Genomic DNA, 24,643 nt, shown 5'->3' on the forward strand with positions numbered 1-24,643 from the left:
AGATAAGGGGAAAAGAGATCTTTTAACCAAAAGAATACAATATAATAATGCACCGGAAAATCTGGAACTATAAAAGGGGTAAGATAAGAGAATATACGGAGATGCCTAGGAAAATACTAAAATGGGCGCCAGCTAATTTCTGAAGGAAATTAACAAAAAAAATAAATGAAGTTATGAACAACAAGGAATAAAGTACTATTGATTTAATACCCTGTAATAATATTTAAAAACCGAAAAGACACTATTGACCTTGTTCTGCTATATTATAACTGTAAGCAGGAACTGAAATAAAAGCAAAACTATTTGCAACAAATATATTTATAATATTAACAACTAACAAAACTCACCTATATATATATATAGAGAAAATATAATTACAGTAGTGGGGCTACGGTATGCGAGGACCAAAAAGCCACGACAAAATTAAATATCCCCACTACTGGGCCAAACGAAAAGGTGTATTAGTAAATCTATAATCTAAGTCCATGGGAGAAGCGAGATCTTAACACTAAGTTACGAAAGTTAAATCCTAGATATGTAAGGTAGGGAATATAAATACTAAAAAAAAACCGTGACGGTTATACAAAAGAAACTACCTTACCTAACAAATATACGACTAATATGTGTCGAAGCAGCTAAACACCAGATCTATGTGTAAGTGTTATGCTTACACATAGATGCTGGGAGATATCTAAAGTGATCAAGTGTGATGAGTATGGCCAACAGACTCGGAAAGATATATATATATAATTTTTAAAAACCCTGATACATAAATTTCTTCCCTTCCCTTTTAAAAACCGCTATACAAAAATCATGAACCCCTTCCCTAACAATGAATCTAATTTAATTAATTAATAACTATTTACCTAACTTTTTATAGATGTTACAAAAACTGTAATAAGTACTAACCTTGGTATATGCATATACAAAGTTGTAAATGACAAGAAAAAACCTTAACCCTGAGAAACTAGTTGTTAATGTCTGTCACAACACTACAGCGGTCCTGGATAAGTCCCCTTAAGACTCTGACGATCCTTGAGGCTCCGAAAAAAACGAATGAAGAAGAACGCTGTGGTTCTGGAGACAATCGGTTCCTGGTTACCAATGGGTTGAAGTAGGTGTTCGGTTAAACTAATTCTAATATTAAACGTTATCCTAATCGGGTGAAATCTGGGTTTTAAATAATTATTTCGGTAGATTTGGAAACCGGGTTTTAAATATTCATTTCTGAAAATTTGGAAGCCGGTTTTTTTCAATCAAGATTCTTTATCATTTGTTCCAATTTCTCCCTTGATGTTCGGGGAAAATATTAAATCCAATCCCAGATTTTCTACCCGATTTTAAGACGAAAAGTGCCGGTAAAGGCTTGGAGAAATAAACCTCTCAGTGTGAGTTGTTGGCCAAAACTGACCTTAGCTGAGCGCCTCTTGACCTGTAGTTGTTACACTTGGGCATCGTTCTCGTCTATTGCCCATAAACGTTTCATAAACGGGATTCTGAGGGGTTTTAAGATTTTAATAATAAATTATATTAATTAATTATATGTTAGCAGTTGTGACTGCTACAAATGAATAACTGAAAATAATTTGCAGCAACTAGTTTTTTGTAAAACAGTTTTTGAAAAAATTTGAGGTAAATGGTTAACTACCGGTTTTTTAATAGGTAGATACTTGGGATTTGGTCCTTAAAGACTCTCAATGGCGAAACATTGAAAATCGCAAAGGGACATCTTCTTTTGATATTTACTGTTATATAGGAAATATGCATTCAGCAAGATGAGCTAAAAAATATGCACTTTTAACTTTTCATTAACTAATCAACTAAATTAACATTAACTAATTTGTTCACTTAAGTCTATACCACATTTATATTTATTATATTGAGCAATTAACTTAGGTTTCTCAGATACCAATCCTCTTCTTGACCTAGTTCTAACCAACTGACAACCAAATTCTGAATATGTCATGTATAATGTCTCTTTTATCTCTGTACTTGGTCACACATATTCCTTCAGGACTGTAAATACTGACCACTTCACGTTTTTTTAGTTTTTTTCACAAGTGAGGATTGTCTATTCGGTTATTTCTTAATATGGGCTATGAGCAATTGTCTAGTCAAGTCAATACTATTATAGAAGTTACCCATACTTTTCCAGTAGTCATTCAGACGGTTCATCTTAATTGTCCCCATATGGAACATAAGCCAGAGAAAAGTCTTAAATTCTGTTTGTGTTGTCTCTTTCCAAAACGCAATCCTCGATTTTTCTGAATGACTTTGTGCAAATATTTCGTCAGAGTCAATCAGTGTCACTTCCACCATTCATTTAATCTACATCGTCCTCGCCAGATGCTTGTGACAATGATTGTAATTCAGCAGTGGTCAATTTATGTTTATGTTCACATCTAGCTTTTTTAGATGTCGAAGGCATATTATTTAAATCCATTTTTTTATAAATACTATAACTCACTTTTACGGAGGTAATTAACAATAAAAACGTTCTACTAGAAACTATCAACTTACGATTTCCAATACTATAAGCCACTTGAGGCACAATACGTTTTTACTCAATAATAGTACCTGTATAAGTAAAATTGTTTTTTAATGTGCTTCATTGAAGCACACTAGACATATTGCAGTTTTGCCATCTCATTCTTCAGAGTATGTTTTAACTTTTCTATCGGCCTTTCTACTAGTCATGCTTCTTCTTAAAATTTTGTAACATCTTGTAAACTTTCTTCTCTTTATATTATCTACATCGCTTTGTCTGAGATGGTATTTTTGGGTGTAACTGGTCGTGAGGGTTACAACATTTCTTTATTTGCAAATGCCTTCGCGAACTCCAGTCTGAACTCAAGGATAGGTTGTCGCTTTTTTTACGTTTTCTATTATTTAGCAACTAAGCATTGACTACTGCGATATTAAATATTAATTCCACTGCCACTTTCCGGTACCACTTCCAAATTTTGCGTATTGGGCTTTGGTAAGAAGCCACTTGATCACTCAAATCAACACTCTTTTTCGCCAAGTTATAATCGAGAATAGTTTGTAGTTTTAGTACTTGGTTATAATTTTTCTTTTCATTTGATTAAACCAAGATACAACTATTATGTTTAAATGTTGTAAGGATTAAAACAGGTCTTTTGTCGCGCCATTTTATTACTTGTAAAATCAATAATGGGGTTAAGTTTCATCGTGAGTAACTGGTTGCAACTTTTTTAATCGAGAATTTGGTTTTACATGTTTTTATAGTAAAACATCTGCACATGAATAATTCGTTTCTTGAACAATGATTTCAATTCATCGACCAATATTCTAAAATAAGGTGTTTTTACGTCGTCCGGAATATTATAAACTGGTTCACTTTCACAAAGCATTGAAAATATGGTTTACAATCTATATTTAGAAAAATTTTTTAGTACAACTCTTGTTCGACCTAAACTAAATTAATACACAAAACAAATTAATCTATTTTTTTATAGAAATGCAATTCCTGTCAAATTTTTATTAGTCACTGGTCAGTGACTGGTGTCACTGGTGTCTCGTATATCCGGACCTCTTATCGCATTACAAACATAATTCTCAATTAGCAGTGCGGTACAAGATACATTTAGGTCGTATAATCTTAAAGCCGTAATAAGACCGTATGTTATAAATAAATATATCCCTATAAGAATTATCTTGAAAGATGAAATAATACAATAAAAAAGGGCAATATTAAGTGTTATTTAAAAAATGGTAAGTAATTCACGGGCGTACAGTTAAAAACAAAAGTTTTCAGTGTTCTATTGCTTGATTATTATTATCTGGTATTCTGAAAATGTTGACATTTTTTCCTGGTCTGATCTTCCTCAACTAACGTCATCTTTCTTAATTGGTGGGTTGTGTTGTTCAGGTCTCTTTAAGTGTTTTTTTGCTATCCATACTGAATGATCTTCTTTAGACAATGTACTAATGTAGTGTTCAAATGTGGCATTGCGTGCATCAAGTAGCGCTGATCTTAATTGTCTGATTAGTCGATTATATTTGTGTTCGTCATTAAGATCTCGGCTTCTTGGCCATCTACCTCTTGTTCTTCATTTTTCGACTATTAGCTGTATAATATAATTCGAAGTGTTATTTGTGTTTTCTTGATTTGGAATTGTTAATCGTGTAGCTCCATATAAAATAGTAGAAGATGAAAACGGCAGAATATTCATCCATAAAAAAAGGAAACGCGATAAAGATATCTGAAACAACTGTTTTATGTTATAAGAGATGATATAGTCCGAAATTACAAAAACAGGTAAACAGGGCACTATAAACAGGAAGTAGAATTAGCTATGAAACAGCTTGAATGGGGAAAAGAAGTAAGCTTAGACCAAATACCAGCAGGAATTATTCAACTGAGAAAAAAAATTAAATGGATAACAATATTCACTCCATTTACAGAAAAGGCGGTGACCCGCAAAAATTTTAAGAACTTCTTTAATAGCCTCCACTCAACAATTTCCTAATCATGTTTAAAAAACGTACGGAATGCACTGTATATACTAACCCAAGTCGTCAACATACTTGTTGTTGCAGTTATGTATTACGATCAACTTAAAGGTTATGCATGACTCCCCTTGTATAGGTACACAGGTATGCACCCGTGCGGGAGAAAAAAGATTTGTCATACCGTTACATTATGTCACATTTTAACGTTGAATATTTTATGGTCCCCTTTGGGTTATAAAACGAATGATCGACTTTTTCTCGCACAGATCCCGCCTATGTAACTTTACAAAGCGAGTCGTTTGCTGGATATTAAAGAACCGTCTATGGCCATCATATAATTTTACGCTAATATTTCACGTTCTACGACGCATTCCACATTTGACACACTGTCTTGTTTAGTTATCTGTCATTCTATTTGTTAAATCCTATCTAATTCTCATCACAGCGTCAAGGAGCAGTAAATGTGTGCAGTGAACGGGAGGCATAATGTCTAACAGTGAACGTTGGAGCTTTTTCGAGTTTATCATATCTTCTTCTTTGAGTGCCTCTCCTATCGGAGATTGGATATCATTAGGGCGATTCTAATTTTATTTACTGCTGTTTTGAGTAATTCGTTAGTGGTACAGCCAAACCACTCTCTTAAATTTCTCATCCAGGACATTCTTCTACGGCCTGGATTTTTGCGTCCTTGGATTTTTCCTTGCATTATATTTTGTAGGAATGTGTACTTTTGTCCTCTCATAAGGTGGCCAAAGTATTCAAGTTTTCTCTTTTTTATATTCAGTATAACTTCTGGATCGTTATTTGTTCTACGTATTACCTCTTCATTTGTAATTATATCCACCCAACTTATTTTTAGTATACGGCGGTAGCACCACATCTCAAAGCTTTCAAGATTTTTAACATTCTTCTGTTTAAGAGTCCATGCCTCAACACCGTAAAGCAAAGTACTGAATACATACTAAGTAGTTAACTAAAAGTGGACGTATGCAAAGAGATGTATGACGTAATCGTATGGTATTCGCTAAATCCTGTCACGTAATATGCCACACATCTCTGTGCGGTAATTCGTTTTATTGCTGCCAGTTTAAGGTGTTATTAGATGCCGCCATGTTTAATTTCTCTCCACCATCGTATTATCTCCGTTAAATCCTATCATTTTAGGCTCCATATGTCATGATTAGACCTATAGGACCGGAGATACGCAACTAAGGCTCTTTTGACATAACATATATAGGAGCAAAGATATATACCTAAGGTCCTTTTGACGTGTTGATGTATTTGATTTTTACGTCGTAGTATTCTATTGGCAATTTCTAAGGAAACAGGAAAAAATGTGAAAACTATAGAGGAATTAGTATAATATCGTCGGTAGGTAGACTTTACGGGAAAATTATTAAAGAAAAACTAGAAACTGAAATAATAGGAAAAATTGGAGAAGACCAAGCAGGGTTCACAGTAGGAAAATCATGCCTAGATCATACGTACACATTAGAACAACTGATAGAGAAGAAAATGGCAAAAGGTAGACCGGTCCATCTGGCCTTTGTTGATCTAAAGAAAGCATATGACTCAATACCTAGAGTCAAATTATGGGAAGCAATGAATGATCTCGGAATCCGACAAACACTAATAAAAGCAGTTAAAGCACTATACAAAGAAAACAAAGTAGCTATTAAATGTGGAAATAAAGCCTACAATCCATTTAAGACGACAAAAGGACTTCTACAAGGCTGTGCTACGTCCCCTACTCTGTTTAAAATATTCTTGGAAAAGACACTCAATCCATGGAGGAGAAAGTGCGAAGGAATGGGCATACCAGTAAGAGACGAATACCTATACACCTTAAGTTTTGCCGACGATCAAGTAGTCATCGCACAAGATGAAGAAGATCTCAGCTTTATGCTCAGAAAACTGGAAGAAGAATATAAAAACAACGGAATCGAAATAAACTTAGAGAAAACCGAATACCTAACAACAGAAAACAAGGATATGAGAAACCTAGAGATAGACGAGGGAAGACAAATAAATGGAACAGATAAATTCAACTATTTAGGAACCATAATATCGAACCAGGGAACAACAGAAGAAGATATAAACAACAGACTGAGACAAACAAGAAACTGTATAAGACAACTAAACTCAGTGTTGTGGGATAAGAACATTACGATAAAGACAAAAAAGAGAATATATAATACCCTGACAAGAAGTATCCTGACATATGGGTCCGAAAACTGGACAATAAACAAGAGAAATAGAGGTAGAATAAGAGCAGTAGAAATGGAGTTCCTGAGGAGAAACTGTAGACTTACAAAAAGAGACAGAATTGAAAACGCAGAGATTAAGCGGAGAATGGGAGTGCAATCAGACATAATCGACTATATAGAGGAGAAGAGACTATCCTGGTACGGCCACGTCAGAAGAGCGGACAGAGGACGCTGGATAAACAAAATCACAGAATGGAGCCCGATTGGAAGAAGAAAGAGAGGAAGGCCCCGAAGGTCATTCAGAGATGAAATTGACGAGGCTATGGAGAAAAGAACCCTGCGAGATGGAGACTGGAATGACAGGGAAAATTGGAGAAAACGGTTGAGTGAAGGAAGACAGTGAAAACTGTGGAAATCCTTAGTAGTAGTAGTAGTATTCTATTGGTTAAATGGTACCATTTGAGGTACTGTACGTCACGATTGGACTAATAGGATCGAAGATACATAACTAAAGCCCTTTTGCCAGGCTTCTTCGTCTTCTAGTTCCACGACCGTTATCGATCGTTGGATATCATGTTGGCTACCATATTCGCTATCGTGACTTTATTGACAGCAGCTCTAAATAACGATGTAGTTGATTTTCCATACCATTGCCTTAGATTTTTCAGCCATGATGTTCTTCTTCTACCAGGACCACGATTACCTTGGATCTTTCCCTGAATGATCAGATGTAAAAGATCATATTTTTCAGGGTGTCTCATAATATGACCGAAGTATTCCAGCTTGCGTTTCTTTATTATGTTGACCAGTTGTGTTGTTTGGTTCAGCCGTCTAAGGACCTCCTCCTTTTTTAACTCTGTCGACCCAGCTTATTTTCAGTAGTCGTCTGTATACCCACATCTCAAAGGCTGTCAAGCGTCTAAGGATAGCCTCAGCCTCAGGAAATATGTAGCAAGATGTCACTCGAACTCTAAGGTCAATGCTAAGATCGTGACTGCAAAGTACGTTTCTCATTTTTACAAAGAAAGCTCGGGTTTGATCTATTCGGCTTTTAATTTCTGCGTTTGGATCCCAGCTCTCATTGATATTACTGCCGAGATACACGAGTTTCTCTACTCTGTCCAGTGTGGCATCTCCGACTTTTATACCGTCATCCTGTATATAATTATGTTTGCTAACTATCATATATTTAGTTTTTTTAACGTTGAGTTTTAATCCATACTGATCACAAGTCTGTTTTATTTTGTTCATTAGATTTTGAAGGTCTTCTCCGCAATTAGCAAGCACTAAGGTATCGTCGGCATATCTAATATTGTTGACGGTTACTCCATTCACAATAATACCTTCGGTTGTCTCCATTAAGGCTCCCTTAAATATTTCCTCCGAATATAAGTTAAAAACTAAAGGCGACAATATACAGCCTTGTCTCACTCTTCTTTTTATATTTATTTCATCCGACAGTTCTTGTTCAACCTTTATTCTTGCCACTTGATGCCTTGTAATTATTCGTAGATCTTTATCGTCCAATCCCGCTGTTTCCAATATTTCTAGCATTTTGTTATGTCGGACTTTGTCAAAAGCCTTTTACCAGGCTACTTTATTTAATTTTTTTTATCTCATTGTATTCTATTAGTTAAATTCTATCATTTGAGGTACATACATAACTAAGGCCCTTTTGACAAGCTGATATATTTTATATTTCTATCTTATTGTATTCGATTGGTTAAATCCTGTCATTTGCGGTACTGTACGTTACGATTGGGCCATTGAAAACGAAGATACGTAACTAAGGCCCTTTTGACGTGATGCTGTATTTGATTTCTATGTCATTGTATTCTATTGGTTAAGTGCTATCATTTGAGATATCGTACGTCACGATTGGACTAATAGGACCGAAGATACATAACTAAGGCCATTTTGACATGCTACTCCATTTAATTTGTATACCTCATTGTATTTTATTTGTTAAATCCTTTCATTTGAGGTACTGCACGTCATGATTGGACTAATAGAACTAAAGATACACAACTAAGGCCCTTTTGACATTGTTCTGCATTTGATATTTCTATCCCATTGTATTCTTTATGTTAAATCCTATCATTAGAGGTACTATACGTCACGATTGGACTAATAGAACCGAAGATACGTGACTACGGCCCTTTTGACATGTTGCTGTATTTAATTTTTTTATTTCATTGTTTTCAATTGGTTAAATCCTGTCATTTGAGATACTGTACGTCACGATTGGACTTATAGAAACGAAGATATATAATTAAGGCCTTTTTGACATGCTGCTATATTTGATTTTTCTGTCTTATTGTATTTTATTGGTTAAATCCTATCATTTGAGGGGCTGTACGTCGCGACTGGACCAATTGGAGCGAAGATACAATAGGTAGTTGCAATATATTATAACCCGTTACTTTTAACTAAACATGATGCCAGAATGATTTGTGGATGAAAATATATATATATATATATATATATATATATATATATATATATATATATATATATATATATATATATATATATATATATATATTTTATACATATATATATATTATATATATATATATATATATATATATATATTATATATATATATATATATATATATATATATATATATATATATATATATATATATATATTCTTAAATTTACTATTTCGTTGTGGGCAATATTATATTCAACAGCGATGTCAAATTTCTGATGCTAAAATGATTGATAATGAAAGTGGGATATACATTTTCATGTATATAATGGTAGCGAGTAAACGGTAAAACCCTGAACTAAATATATATAATATTTTCACTGTACCATCATTTTAGACTCAAACATTTTCTGGAATAAACTTATATAACTCAGTAAGGGATAAAGAGAGAAAGCGGATATTTTAAAATACCAACACGGTATCAAAATTCTAATCAATGAGGTGGTTAAAATTCTTGTAACAGGTACAGGAAAAAAGTTATTAAGGTCTTGTAAAGTAGCGTCGATATACAGATGCTACTTTGCAAGACGATGCTAAATTGATGGTAAAAGCATAATGTATCAGCACGTAAAAGCATAAGCATATAAAAGCATATATATATATATGTATATATATATATATATATATATATATATATATATATATATATATATATATATATGTAGGAATATTTCTTAGTATAAGTATTTAGCATAGTTTTATTCATTAGTTACGCCACTGCAAGAAACCACTTAAACAATACGCTTAAGTCGCTATGAGAGACGCGATTCAGGGGCGAAAGGGACAGGAGATATGTAGACGAGATAACACATTCCTCCTGAGCTAAACGGGATTCGATTTTTGTCGCCCGACTTAAATTATCGTGCACGCCGAAAAAGACGAAAGACGAAACCAATTAACGACGGGGGTGTTCGATATTTTAATTCGCAGACAATTATCCGTAATTTTGTGTACATGTAAATAACATCATTACAGTTTATTTTATGTAATAAAGACTTCTCGCATAAATCGCGGACTTTTACTCTAACGTTAGTTCCTCTTCAAATAATAAAAGAACTTAATAAGACCTACATTTTGGGGGCTCAACCGAGATTATTTCGAAAGAGACAGTAACGTTTATTTGTTCCGCTAATTATGGAAGCAAGATTATAAAAGATAGTGCAGTTTGTGGCCAAACAAAATCGAATCAACGACGAAGTGACTTTTGTAACATAATATGCCAAGTGTAAATAAGAGGCTGAAGTGACGAGACGATTGACGACGAAGCAGACGACAAGTGGCTGTTTGCAGACGACGATAAAATTAATTTATGGTTTATGGATGTTTGGACCCACTGGATGATGACAAATGATCAGGTGACTTTGTTCCTTTAATAGATCGTGCGAAGATTATTTTTTTATCATGAACTGTGAACATTAGGAAAGAACTTTTAAACAAACAAAAGTATTTGTAATTATTTGTTGATTTAACTTTACTCTGTTGATGTGGGGACTTTTGATTTTGATAATGATAGTTGGAACTTGACTATAATAATATTTTAAATTGAATGTTAAAATCAAAATCTTTTAGTAGGGTATTTTGCTTTATTCTGAGATATTATTGTACTTATTATATTATTGTAATATAAAGAGATAAGATTTGCGAATTAAAAGCGACCACAACCCCGTTCACAGTAATACTAATTTAGACTACACTCAGAAAAATAATCTATAAATTTTTAAATTTTTTATTTTTTTTTTTAAATAATTTTCAAATTTGAATGATTTTCAAAAAATTAGTTATAATATTAAAAATTCGGCATATAAAGCTGTTAAGGCGTTGCATATTATAGCATATGGTGATGAAGGGGTGCCGCGACAAACAAGAAGGAAATTTTTCAGGCTTTGCGTAGGATAAAAATGCCAGCGAATATACTGATAAGAAAAACGACATAAAACAGAAATTAGATATGCCAGACTTAGTTGCAAATGACGACGTAATTGAACGTATTTGTTCGTTTTTGAATGAATTAAATGTAGATGACAAGAATGACGAAGATGACGATGACGACAAAGACGCGACAACGATAAAGAAGCTTATGACGAAGATAAAGACGTTTATGACGATAAAGACGGTTTCGACGATGAAGACGATAATGAATACGAGGACGAAATTGAAAGTAGGCGGACGATGGCTTTAAAGACGAAGAAAAAAACAAAATCAGGTAGAATGACGGCCGGTAAAGTAAATGATTCTTTTGCTTTGACTTTTAAAGGCGTAGAAGACAGCATAAGACCCTTCGACGGAAAAGACGATTATTCGGTGAGCAAATAGATTACTGACTTCGAAGAAATTTCTGAATTAATGGGATGGAATGATTTGCAAATGCTAATTTTTGCAAAACGATCCCTAAAAGGAATTGCGAAACTGTATATTCAGTCAGAAATAGGAATTCATAGCTGGAAACTATTGAACAAAATGCTTATTTCGGAATTCGAAAATAAAATAAGTAGTGCTGAAATACATAAAATGCTGATGCGTAGAAAGAAGAAACATGATGAAAGTGTACAGGAGTATGTACTGACGATGAGGGAAATTGGTAGCAGAGGTAACATAGAAGACGAGGTCATAATACAATATACAATAGAAGGCATTCAAGACGACCCTGTTAACAAAGTTGTACTTTATGGCGCAAACAACTTCAGAGACTTCAAGGAAAAAATTAAATTGTATGAACTCATTAAAAAACAGACGGCACCCAAATCCTCTACAACTGAAACGTATAGAAAGAAGTGGACAAACAATGAAGTACGACGAGATGGCAGAAACAATGAAATACGATGAGATTATAGAAACAACGAAGCTAGAGGAGATGACAGAAGAATGTCGGAAAACAGAATTAAGAAAGAAGACCAAATTGTGGAAATCGAGGGCACAGATCGAGAGATTGTCCTGATAAAGCCAAGGGAACGAAATGCTTCAAATGCAACCAATTTGGACACGTTTCTTCTCGATGCAATGCTAAAGAAGATAGACCTTCGACTTCTGGTCAGCTAAATGTCATTGACGTAGTATACAAAAACTCAGTGACCTTAAAATTTGGAAAAATATCGTTACGTGCATTGTTTGATACAGGAAGTGACATAAGTGCAATGAGACAAGATATTTTTGAAAAGCACTTTGATGACGTCATTCTTAAGAAGAATATAGTAGAGATAAATGGATTACGAGGTATTAAGGTTAAAACTTTAGGTTCTTTTAACATAATAGTGGAAATTCAAGGCGAAGATTTCCATATTTTATTTCATGTAATCCCAAAAGGAGCACTAGACGTCGAAGTTATTCTTGGAAACAATATACTAAAACAAGCAAAGGTTGCCATAACCGAAGATGGAATTATTGTATGCAAAAAAGAAGTAGATAATATGATAATAAGGATTGCAGTTGACGAGGCAACACACGATGATAATCTACAACTGGAACATATAAAAGACCCAAATACTAAGATGGAGATAAAAGAATTATTGGAAAATTATGAACCGCGACAGACCAAGACTACAGATATAAAAATGAAAATAATTCTAAGTAGCGAAGAACCGATACACCAAAACCCAAGAAGGCTATCAATACCAGAAAAGCAAGAAGTAGGTAAGCAAATTGAGGAATGGATAGAGAAAAAACTAATTCGACCTAGTACATCCGATTTTGCAAGTCCAATTGTACTCGTCAAAAAGAAAGACGGACAGATCAGAGTTTGCGGTGATTACCGAAAACTTAACCGGAATATAATAAAAGATAGGTTTCCATTACCTTTAATAGAAGACGTATTGGATCGGTTACAAGGTGCAGAATATTTTAGCACAATAGACCTCAAGAATGGATTCTTCCATGTACCAATAGAGGAAGATAGCATTAAATACACGGGATTCGTCACCCCAGACGGACAATACGAATTTTTAAGGTGTCCGTTCGGATTGTGTAATAGTCCTGCAGTATTTTAAAGATTTATTAGCCACATATTTAGAGAGCTGACATCCAAGAACATAGCAATTTACTATATGGATGACATAATAGTTTTAAGTAAATCCGAAGAAGAAGGAGTTGTACGTTTAAAGCAAGTACTCGAAGTAGCTAGGGACTACGGCTTAAAAATAAAGAAGAAAAAGTGCCAATTTTTACAGAAAAGAGTAACGTTTTTAGGATATATTATTGAGGACGGCAGAATTCAACCGTCAGATGAAAAATCAATGGCCATAAAGAAATTCAAGGAACCAAAGAATTTTAAGCAGATTCAGTCATTTTTAGACCTGACTGGATACTTTCGTAAATTTGTACCGTCATATGCTACGATAGCTAAAGCATTAAGTGATCTACTCAGAAAAAATCAAACCTTTGAGTTTGGATCAAAAGAAAGGAGTGCATTTTCAAAACTTAAAGAGCTGTTAACTAGTCAGCTGGTGTTAGAAATTCATCACCCAGATAGAGAAACCGAGTTACACACAGACGCTAGCAGTCATGGATATGGAGCTTGTCTTCTACAGAGATCAAGAGAAGATAATAAGTTTCACCCAGTTTATTATATGAGCAAGAAAACAAGTCCAGCCGCGGAAAAGTATTTCGTATCTATCTACTCGGAATCAAATTTAAAATAGTAACGGATTGTTCCGCATTTACTAAGACCATGAATAAAAAAGATTTAACTACCAGAGTTTGCGAGGTGGGCTCTGTTAATGGAAGATTATCAATACGAACTGGAACACAGAAAGGGAACAAGGATGGCTCATGTAGACGCTCTCAGTCGATACTAGTCGAGCCTATAGTTATGATAATAAATGAGACATCAGTAGTACAAGAACCAGGTTTTATAGAAAGAATAATGCATGCTCAAGAAGCTGATAATCACATTCAAGCAATACAGAAAATACTTGCTACGGAAGTTTACGAGGACTTTCTGATTAGAAACGATATTCTATTTAAATATGACGAAGGTAAGGAATTGTTAGTCATTCCGAAACGAATGCAAACAGAAATAATTAAACTGTTACACGACGTAGGACATTTTGCTGTAACAAAAACACATGAGTTAATTCAAAGATAATGTTATATTCCTAACATCAAAGAAAAAGTCGAGCATTGTGTAAGAAATTGTATTAAGTGTATACTTGGAAGAAGAAAAGAAGGCAAAAAAGAGGGTTGGTTACATCCGATAGTAAAAATCGATGGACCTTTACAAACATTTCATGTTGATTATTTAGGACCGTTGGCTACGACCAACAAGAACTATAATCACATTTTGGTGATCATCGACGATTTTTCTAAATTCGCATGGTTTTATCCTACAAAATCAACGACGGCAAAAGAAGTCATAGAATGTATGAAGAGGCAACAGAAGGATTTCGGTAATCCCCTCCGAATAATATCCAATAAAGGTATCGCATTTACAGCGAACGAGTTCGAAGAGTATTGTCAAAGTGAAGAAATTAAGCATATTAAGATTACGACAGGTGTGCCAAGGGGCAATGGGCAAGTAGAACGTCTCAATAGAACGTTAATCCCAGTATTAACCAAATTGATTATAGAGGAACCGACGAAGTGGTATAAGCATATTCATAAGTTGCAACAGTTTTTTAATTCCACTTATCAAAGAAGCATTGATGCTACGCCATTCGAAGTACTTTTTGGGACAAAGATGAAGAATAAAGAGGATCTAAGGATGAAAGAAATAATAGAGCAGGAAATGATCAAACAATATGATGAAGGTAGAGACATGTTAAGAAACGAGAGTAGACGTCAGTTAATCAAAGTCCAGGAGGACAATAAGCGCAGGTATGACTTACGAAGGAAGAAGCCGAGAATGTATAGAAAAGGGGACCTAGTGGCAATTAAGAGAACGCAGTTTGGTGGTGGACTCAAGCTGAGGAAGAAATATCTCGGACCATATGTGGTAGTAGATGTTAAGCCCAATGATAGATATGCTGTGAAAAAGTCAGGATATTATGAAGGCCCCCTGAGCACATCAACGTGCGCTGAATATATGAAGGCATGGGTAGAGAACCAGTCAGAATCCGAGTCAGATTCCCAACAGAATGGCCGAATATAGGAATATTTCTTAGTATAAGTATTTAGCATAGTTTTATTCATTAGTTACGCCACTGCAAGAAACCACTTAAACAATAAGCTTAAGTCGCTATAAGAGAGACGCGATTCAGGGGCGAAGGGGACAGGAGATATGTAGACGAGATAACACATTCCTCCTGAGCTAAACGGGATTCGATTTTTGTCGCCCGACTTAAATTATCGTGCACGCCGAAAAAGACGAAAGACGAAACCAATTAACGACGGGGGTGTTCGATATTTTAATTCGCAGACAATTATCCGTAATTTTGTGTACATGTAAATAACATCATTACAGTTTATTTTATGTAATAAAGACTTCTCGCATAAATCGCGGACTTTTACTCTAACGTTAGTTCCTCTTCAAATAATAAAAGAACTTAATAAGACCTACATATATATATATATATATATATATATATATATATATATATATATATATATATATACAGTGATGAGTGTCTTACCACCCAGCATTTTAATGTAAGAGATAGAAAACACCTTGTGAAATAAAAAGAGATGAAACTCGTAGAGGTGGGAAATAATCTATAGAAACCTATAATTTACATTACATTACATTACCACTATCGATAGTCTCACACCTTTAGACGTTAGCTTCGAGCTAAATCACCTCGGTCATAATTATTATGTGTAACGTCGTATGTGTGACGTATTTCCATTTTTAATTTCGCATAAAGTAAAAACTGATTGACCACAATAAAGCAAAAATGTGAATAAAATAATTTAATTAATAGTGATTATTTAATATAAAGTTTTAAATTATTAACCAAGAATAATTTTTACTATGATTTGAAGAGTTTCATACACCCTTGTCACGAAATAATTATCAATCCTTCGTGGATTAGTGGTAAGAATTCGACACTGCGACACAGACGTCGCAGACGATTAGAGTTCAAAACCCACATGTGGTTTTCTTTTTTTTTAATAATTTGAAATTATGCAGAGATCGTTTTGCTTTGAATCACTAAACATTTATGTCAGTCGTTACTAGTATTAGAAGTATTTAAAGTTAAACATAAATATCTTATTAAAAAAACAGTATCGTCGTACTTTCGAAAATAAAGTAAAAATTCTTCAAAATTAAAAGAACGTTTAAAGAATGTTTAAATAAGTAAAAATTCTACAAAAATAAAAAAAATATTGTAAATAAACGTATTTACAATATGTTCAAATAAGCCTTCATTAGCAGCAGAACAATAACCCAAACTATCACTAAAGAATTATAAAAGTCTGATGGATCAGAGTTCAAGGCACGATGTTCTCATGCAGGCGCTTAGGATTCGAATCCCACATGAAGGTTTTACTTTTTTAGAACTTAAAATTTGAAATTATGCAGATGTTATTTCGTTTTGCTTTAAATCACTAAACATTTATTTCAGTCTTTATTAGAAGTGTTTATAGTAAAACATGAAAATCTTATTGAAAAAACAATGTCGTACTTTCGAAAATAAAGTAAAAATTCTTCAAACATAAAAGAACGTTCTAAATAAATGTACTTACAAAAAATGTTTAAATAAGTAGAAATTCTATAAAAATATTCTAAATGAACGTATTTAATTCTAATGAAATGTATTTACAAAAAATGTTCGAATAAGCCTCCATTAGCAGCAGAACAATAACCCAATCTATTATAAAAGTTTCGTCTAACATTAGTTAATGTTTCTGGATTAATACCTCTCATTGAATATCAGAGATCTTTTCTCTTAATTCTTGGAGAGAATTAGGCCTATCGTCTTCAATTCCATATAGTTTGGACTTGATATATCTCCACATAAAAAAATCACAAGGTGCAAGATCAGGTGATCTTGCAGGCCAAAAAATATCTCCGTGGGCACTAATCAATCGATTAGGAAAAGTCGCACTGAGATATTCACTGACGATGCGAGAATTATGTGCAGGACAACCATCGTGTTGAAACCATATGGAATCGAAAGGGATTGGTAAATTACGAAGGGCTGGGACAATTTGATTTTGCAAAAGTTCCAGTCAACATACCGTCTATAAAACATGGACCAATGACATGATTCCCTATTATGCCTCCCCAAACATTTACTTTTCGAGGACGCTGGGTACGAGCGACATAAATCTGACGAGGATTTCCTAGAGACCAATACCGAGCATTCATTGAATTGTGACTGCCATACAATGAAAACGTACCTTCATCGGTGAACAAAACGTTCTCTAAAAAATGTTCATCTTGATGTGACATTTCCATTGCAGTTTGACAAAATTCTAAACGTCTATATTGATCCCCAGGGAATTGTTCGTTGGATTTATGAAGTTTATAGGGACGGTATCCATGTCTTTTCAAAATGTTACCTACTCTAAATCTTGAAATATCATATTGTTCTCCGAGACGAGATGTTGATTGGGTAGGATTTTGCTCAATACTTGCACAAATCAAAGTGTCCCTTAGTTCCAAATTTGGATTTACCTCCCTTCGTCTACGAACTCCTCTTGGAGCGAACACGGATCCATAAGTAAAAAAATACGTATAATAGACTGAATTGTTGATCGTGCTGGAGCCGGCCTATTTGGAAACATATTTATAAATTGTTGTTTAATCATGTTGTCTGATAATCCATTCACATGCCAGACAACAATTTGCACTTTTTCCTCGACCGTTAAAACAATTTTCACGAATTGTTTTTTCAATAAAAAGTTTCTGTTTACCGTGCAAAAACACTTCTCGATATGTTATTATTTGATGGCTTGAAGGCTTGATGATTTGGTTAGCTGTAAAGCAGGCAGCTGTTCGCACGCATTCATTCCAATGTTGTTAATTGTTTTGAAAATCATTACCTGTACAGAGGAATATGATTAGGAATGATATTAACACTGAGAATTTAGTGATATGATTTGACATTAAACAGTCTTCACCGGATTATTTTGCATTCACAACTGAAGACTGTAAAACTGGAATTGAATTTGAATTATTTTGTATTTCTATTTTATAACATTGGAATAAGAATAAATTGTAAATAATGAGTTTTTCGAAAACTTCTTACCTAATATGTATCATATTTTCTATTATTTTTTGATTGAGTAAAACAAAAATTTTATCCTTGGTGTGAATTGAACCCCAATCTTCTTGTCAATAGACCACTTCTCTAACTATTACACCAATTCCACATACAATAATTGTTTTCGGACGTAACATACCTACCTTTAGTTTGGTCAAATATTTCAGTTACTTTTAGTTAGAGTTATTTAGAGTTATTTTTATTATTAATTAAACTTAAAGATTTATAATTTAAAATCGCTACTAATTAATGTTTTTTACTATAATATATCTTAATTTATTCAATCATTTATTCTAACATCAGAAATTATTAAAATAAAATATTTTCGAGGTCATCCGTATAATTATGACTGAAGTCAAATAGCCACGTCTAAAAACTAGCTTTATCTCGTACTATCTCACAACTTAATCTATCTTCTATCCTTTCCGCTATTTTGCCGGGTTGTAAGACACTCATCACTGTATATATATATATATATATATATATATATATATATATATATATATATATATATATATATATATATATATATATATATATTGAAATGATATGAATATAGGAGAAAGAAAAATAGTGTTTAAAAAATTAATTTATGTTATATACTATAAAATATATTTATGTGAGGGCATTTTTAAGAAATTAGCATATAATAAGTGTAAAAAGTTTTTTTTTTAATAATTATAATATTGTAAATATATTTAAGTGAGCCATGTGCATAGGCAACCAAAAATACTCTAAAAATTACATTCAACTGATGGTTGCGAATATAAAGTGATGTTATTTGTTATTTAAAATGTTTAGTTTACATATAGTTACGGATTTGAAGTAGTGTAGTTTATTAATTTAGGTTGTTTAAATTACATATAAGTTTATATTCTGATCTGAAAAGCCTAAATGTCAATAAAATTCTCGACAGAAAAGTAAAGAATTCTCTAGAATACAGAATTTTACCTTTGTTTACGGTAGAACTTTCTCGAATATGGTTATGTCTGTGGATCGAAGATATACTTTTTCGAGAACATTCATATATAGAACAATTCGAATATGATTTCTTGCCAGATGGTTCTGGAACAATGAAAAGATATAAATACTCGGTGATTTGGATTCAAGGGGGGTCAGTCGGGGTCAGTCAGTCAGTAAGCAGTCAGACAATTAGTTATTAAGAAGACAGACACAGTTAGTTACAGTTAGTGATTAGGAAGAAAGTATAAAGTATGCAATAATCAGTGATTTAGTACTAAAATTTGATAGTATTGGAAAGTATATTAGAAGAATATTATTGAAGATTATAAATTATGTTATATATAAATGGTGATTGGATAATGGAAGAAAGTATTAATTGAAAATTAAAATTATATAATATATTTGGTGATTGGATATTGGTATATTAAAAAGAAGAATAAATATAAATGCTATTAAGAAGAAAAATATTTTAAATTGGTGGAAGCTGATAATTGCAAAAAGGAATTTCACAAAAACAAGGATAACCGAGGTTGAGAACGAAGACATTGAGTGGTGATTAAAATCTATATAGTGGAGAACAGTTTCATTTCGGCATTCAGTGACAGAAAGGTACAAAATTTTGTTAATATAATTTAGTTAGTGTCATAACACATCAATCACAATTTGGCGCCCACCGCGGTGGATCTCTACTTAAAAGAATTATTTTGGGAAGATAAGTGCTCTCATATAATTAAATTAATTTTCATTAAACAAAAAATTATAGATTCTATTTTTAATTATATTTGAACAAGTAAAGTGTCAAAATGTCTCAAGGAAAGAAAGGTACAAGAAGCAAAAAGAATGAAGAAGATGTGGAAGTAGAAATACAATCTGTACAAGAGGAGATTGTAGTTCAAGTTCCACAAGATACTGCAGAAATGAATACAGAAAGAGAGGAAAATGTCAATATGGCAGTTTTGATGTCATTAATGATGCAGATGAACAAGACAATGGAAGATAATTCAAAACAAATCAAAGAAGACATGAAAAAATGGAAGAGAATTCAAAAGAAATTAAAGAAGACATGAAAAAAATGGAACAGAAAATGGAAGAGAATACGAAAAAAATGGAAGAGAATTCAAAAGAAGTCAAAGAAGACATGAAAAAAATGGAACAGAAATTGGAAGAGAATTATAGAAAATTAGAAAAGAAAATAGAAGATAATAATAATAAAATTGTAAAACAAATAGAAAAACAAATGGATAAAAAACTTGAAATTGCAGAGAAAAAAGTAGCAAATGAAATAAAAAATATACGAAATGACTACAAGAAAAGGATAGAAAATGAGAGTAAAGAGGATTATTCAAGATAATAAGATAGATATAGAACAAAAAAAAAAGAGTTGCAGAAATGTAACTTAGAAGTAAAAATTAACAAAGACAGGAGAAACACAGAAGAAAAATTAGACGATATACAACAAAATATCCAAATAAATAGTAATCAAATAAGAAATATGGAACAGAGAATAGATGATATTTCACAAATGAGAGACATAGGGAGACCTTACTTAAATTTAACAAATGAGACTGGGATTAAATTCTCTGGTAATATAAAAAATCTGCATCCTAGAGTATACATAAATAGTTTAAAACATAAATTAAGATTAGTGAATAATATTAATGATATTAAAGATTATATTAGAATGACATTAAATGACAATGCGGCAATTTGGTTTGCTAGTATTGAAAATTATTTAGATAATTTTCAAACATTTGAAAATAAATTTTTAAATTATTATTGGGGTGAATTAGAGCAAGCCAAATTTAGAGAAATTCTATATTTTGGAAAGTATAATCACAATTTAAGATCAAATATGGTAGATTATGCATTGAAACTGATAACGGTTGCAAAATATTTAGAACCACCACTTAGAGAGGATGAAACAGTCTTAAATGTATCTAGACATTTTGATGCCGATGTTGTGCAAACAGTAACTGTACAAAATATTCAAACGATAGAGAGTTTTATTAATTTTATTTAAAGAATACAAAGAGGTAATATGACAAGTAATAATAACAACAATAGAAAAAACAATAATAACTTTCAATATAATAAGAATGTTAATCAACAATATAGACAATCATATAATAATAATAGATATGGTGATAGTTTACAAAATTTTAATAATAACAGTAATCAAAATAGACAAAATTTACATAACAATACTAGTTATATTAGACAACATTTTAATAACAATACTAATAATAATAGACAAGATTTTAACAATAGAAGAAATACAGAGCGACCTAACTATAACAGACAGGTAAATTGTGTACGAAGAAATAGAAGTTGCGAAGATATTGAACGAAATAGTACAAGACAAGAAAATATGAATAGAAGTCATAGTAGGGAAAGACACAGGACATTAGATCCAAGTGGTCAGATACAATCTGACAATTCTAACAATCAAAATTTTGTTCAATAAACTTTCTGAATTACAAGCTAGGCCATTGCTATTATGAAAAACCTTCTGAATTTATTTCTTTAGATGAAGATAAAATTATTGAATCTATTAATTTAATTTATATAAATGCTATGACCAAAAATAAAATAATTAAGGTTATGACAGATACTGGTTCAGAAAGTACTTTAGTCTCGGAGAATTTTATTTTTAATACATTAAAACTATCAGATATAATAAATATTCCAAAAATTGAAATTGTTGGTGCAAATAATAAGAAGTTGGGTGAAATTAATAAACTAGCCAATTTTAAAATTAATATTCTTAATAAAGAAATTAATATGCAAGGATTTGTTGTCAAGGATTTATGTGTTGATATATTAATGGGAAATGATGAATTGGAAAAGAAGAAAGTAAAGATAGATTTTGAAGAAAAAATGGTAACTTTGGAAGGGCAAATAATTAAATTTATGCAGAAAGATGAGGTGGAAGAAGGAATAAGAGTTGATAGGATATTATTAAAAGAAAATAATGATGTTTATGAAGAAGAAATGTATTTTGATGATAGGGAAATGTCCCAAAAGAATGTAAAGAATAATTGTAGTGAATATTTAAGGAATGGAAATTTTAAGCAGATGGATGCCTACGAGGTGGAGTGCGTAAAATTGGAAGCAAGGAATAATGAGTACATAATGAAGAATAATTTTATTTGTAAAGAAGAAGATGTGATAAATGTTAATTGCCCTGAAGAATATAAATCAATAGTCGTTTCCATATTGCAGCAACACAAGGGACTTGTCAATAAAGAAAATAGAATTGCACAAAGTTATATCCATAGTATAAAAGTTAAAGAAGAAAAGATTTTAAAACAAAATCATACCCAATACCATATAAATACAGAGAAGAAGTAAACAGAACGATTAATAATATGTTAGAAGATGGAATCATTGAGAAGGCAGATACACGTTTTATAAACCCTATAGTAGTAGTGCATAAAAGATCAGGTGAAATCAGGTTATGTTTGGATGCAAGGAATATTAACAAGATTACTGAAAAGCAATTTGAAGCACCAATGAGTATAGATGGAATACTAGAAAGAATTACAGGAATGTAATTTTTCACTAAAATCGATTTACAGCATAGTTTCTGGTTAATACCTCTAGAAAGAAAAAGTAGACAGTATACAGGATTTCAGATAGATGGAGTAGTATATCAATTCAAAGTAGTACCATTTGGACTTTAATCATCTTGCAGTGCTCTATGTAGATGTCTTCATGATATTCTGGATCAATATGAACATTTTGTTATTCACTACATTGATGATATATTCATTTTTTATAAAACGGCTGAAGATCATGAAAAACACCTAAAAATTATAATCAACAGATTAGACAAAGTTGGACTAAAAATAAATCAAGAAAAATGTACATTTTTTCAAAAAGAAGTAAAATATCTAGGTTATAAACTTAACACTAAGGGAATCGAAATGGATCCAGAACGAACACAGGTCATTCAGGAATATAAAACACCACACAATTAAAGAACTTTAAGAGGATTTATTGGAATAATTAATTATTATAAAAGGATGATACCAGACCTTAGTATAAAAGAAATTCCATTACTTGAACTGCTGAGGAAAGGTGTAAGATGGGATCAGAGAAGAGAACTAGCATTCCAAGAAATCAAAAACATTTTTCTGTCAAATTTAAAAATATATCATCCTGAATACACAAAACCATTCATATTAAGAACAGATGCATCCATAGAGAGATTATCAGGAGTATTATTACAAATACATGATGGGGTCGAATACCCAATACAATTCATTTCAAGAATTACAAAGCCACATGAAAAGGGTTACTCAGTTTCAGAATTAGAACTAGCAAGTATCATACACTGTGTCACAAAATTAAGATTTTATTTGTTGGGTAATGAATTTACTATAGAAACAGATCATCACGCTTTAACATCTATATTAAATAACAAATATGGAAAGAGTAGAATACATCGGTGGAGTCTAATATTGAGTGAATACTGCTTTGAAATCAAACACATTTCTGGAAAATCCAACATAGTGGCAGATGCTTTATCAAGGTGAGAAAATACATCACAAAAAGGAGACAAAGTGTTAATTCGTTCACTTAGAAAGAATAATGTTTCTATACTTTTAACACTAATAATAACAACACTAACAGCTTACTGATAGATCAATTTCATAGATAGATGGTCATTTGACATCATACTTGTTTAGTCCATATGGAAATTGTTTGTGCCCTAAAAATCATAGTTTGGGGTTAGATACAAAATTGATTCTATAATTGTCTTTCTAAAGATAATAAGAAAAAGTGAAAAACTTACCAATTTATATTGATGAAAGTTATTTTGAACGGAAATAATTCCTAGATTTTGTCTATAAATAAACATAACACAATATAGACACTTAGATTATCTTTATTCATTGTAAAATGTAAACACAAAAACTTCCATTTGACATGACAGTTTGACATAGACAGACAACAGGGATGTATTTCATAGAACAATTTTATTAAAAAAAAAAAATAAGAAATTAAATTATTTAATTTATTATATTTACTAAGGTATGTGGATAAGAAAATTAATATTTAAAAAAATAATAAGTAAATTATTTATTTTAAAATTAATTTTGGGGTATTGAAATGATATGAATATAGGAGAAAGAAAAATAGTGTTTAAAAAATTAATTTATAAGTTATATACTAGATAATATTAGATATAAAAAGTATTTGGTTATTTTAATAAGTTATATACTATAAAATATATTTATGTGAGGGCATTTTTAAGAAATTAGCATATAATAAGTGTAAAAAGTTTTTTTTTAATAATTATAATATTGTAAATATATTTAAGTGAGCCATGTGCATAGGCAACCAAAAATACTCTGAAAA

At 32.0% G+C, this 24,643-nt stretch overlaps 1 protein-coding gene across 3 annotated transcripts in view; it reads right to left on the reverse strand.

The window, feature by feature from the left end:
- The window catches only part of LOC140445558 (methionine aminopeptidase 1D, mitochondrial), a 508,650-nt gene that overhangs the window by 98,009 nt on the left and 385,998 nt on the right, over positions 1-24,643 (reverse strand). The window lies entirely within an intron of this gene.

Source organism: Diabrotica undecimpunctata, chromosome 7 (assembly GCF_040954645.1).
Source record: "Diabrotica undecimpunctata isolate CICGRU chromosome 7, icDiaUnde3, whole genome shotgun sequence".
Classification (NCBI taxonomy): domain Eukaryota; kingdom Metazoa; phylum Arthropoda; class Insecta; order Coleoptera; family Chrysomelidae; genus Diabrotica; species Diabrotica undecimpunctata.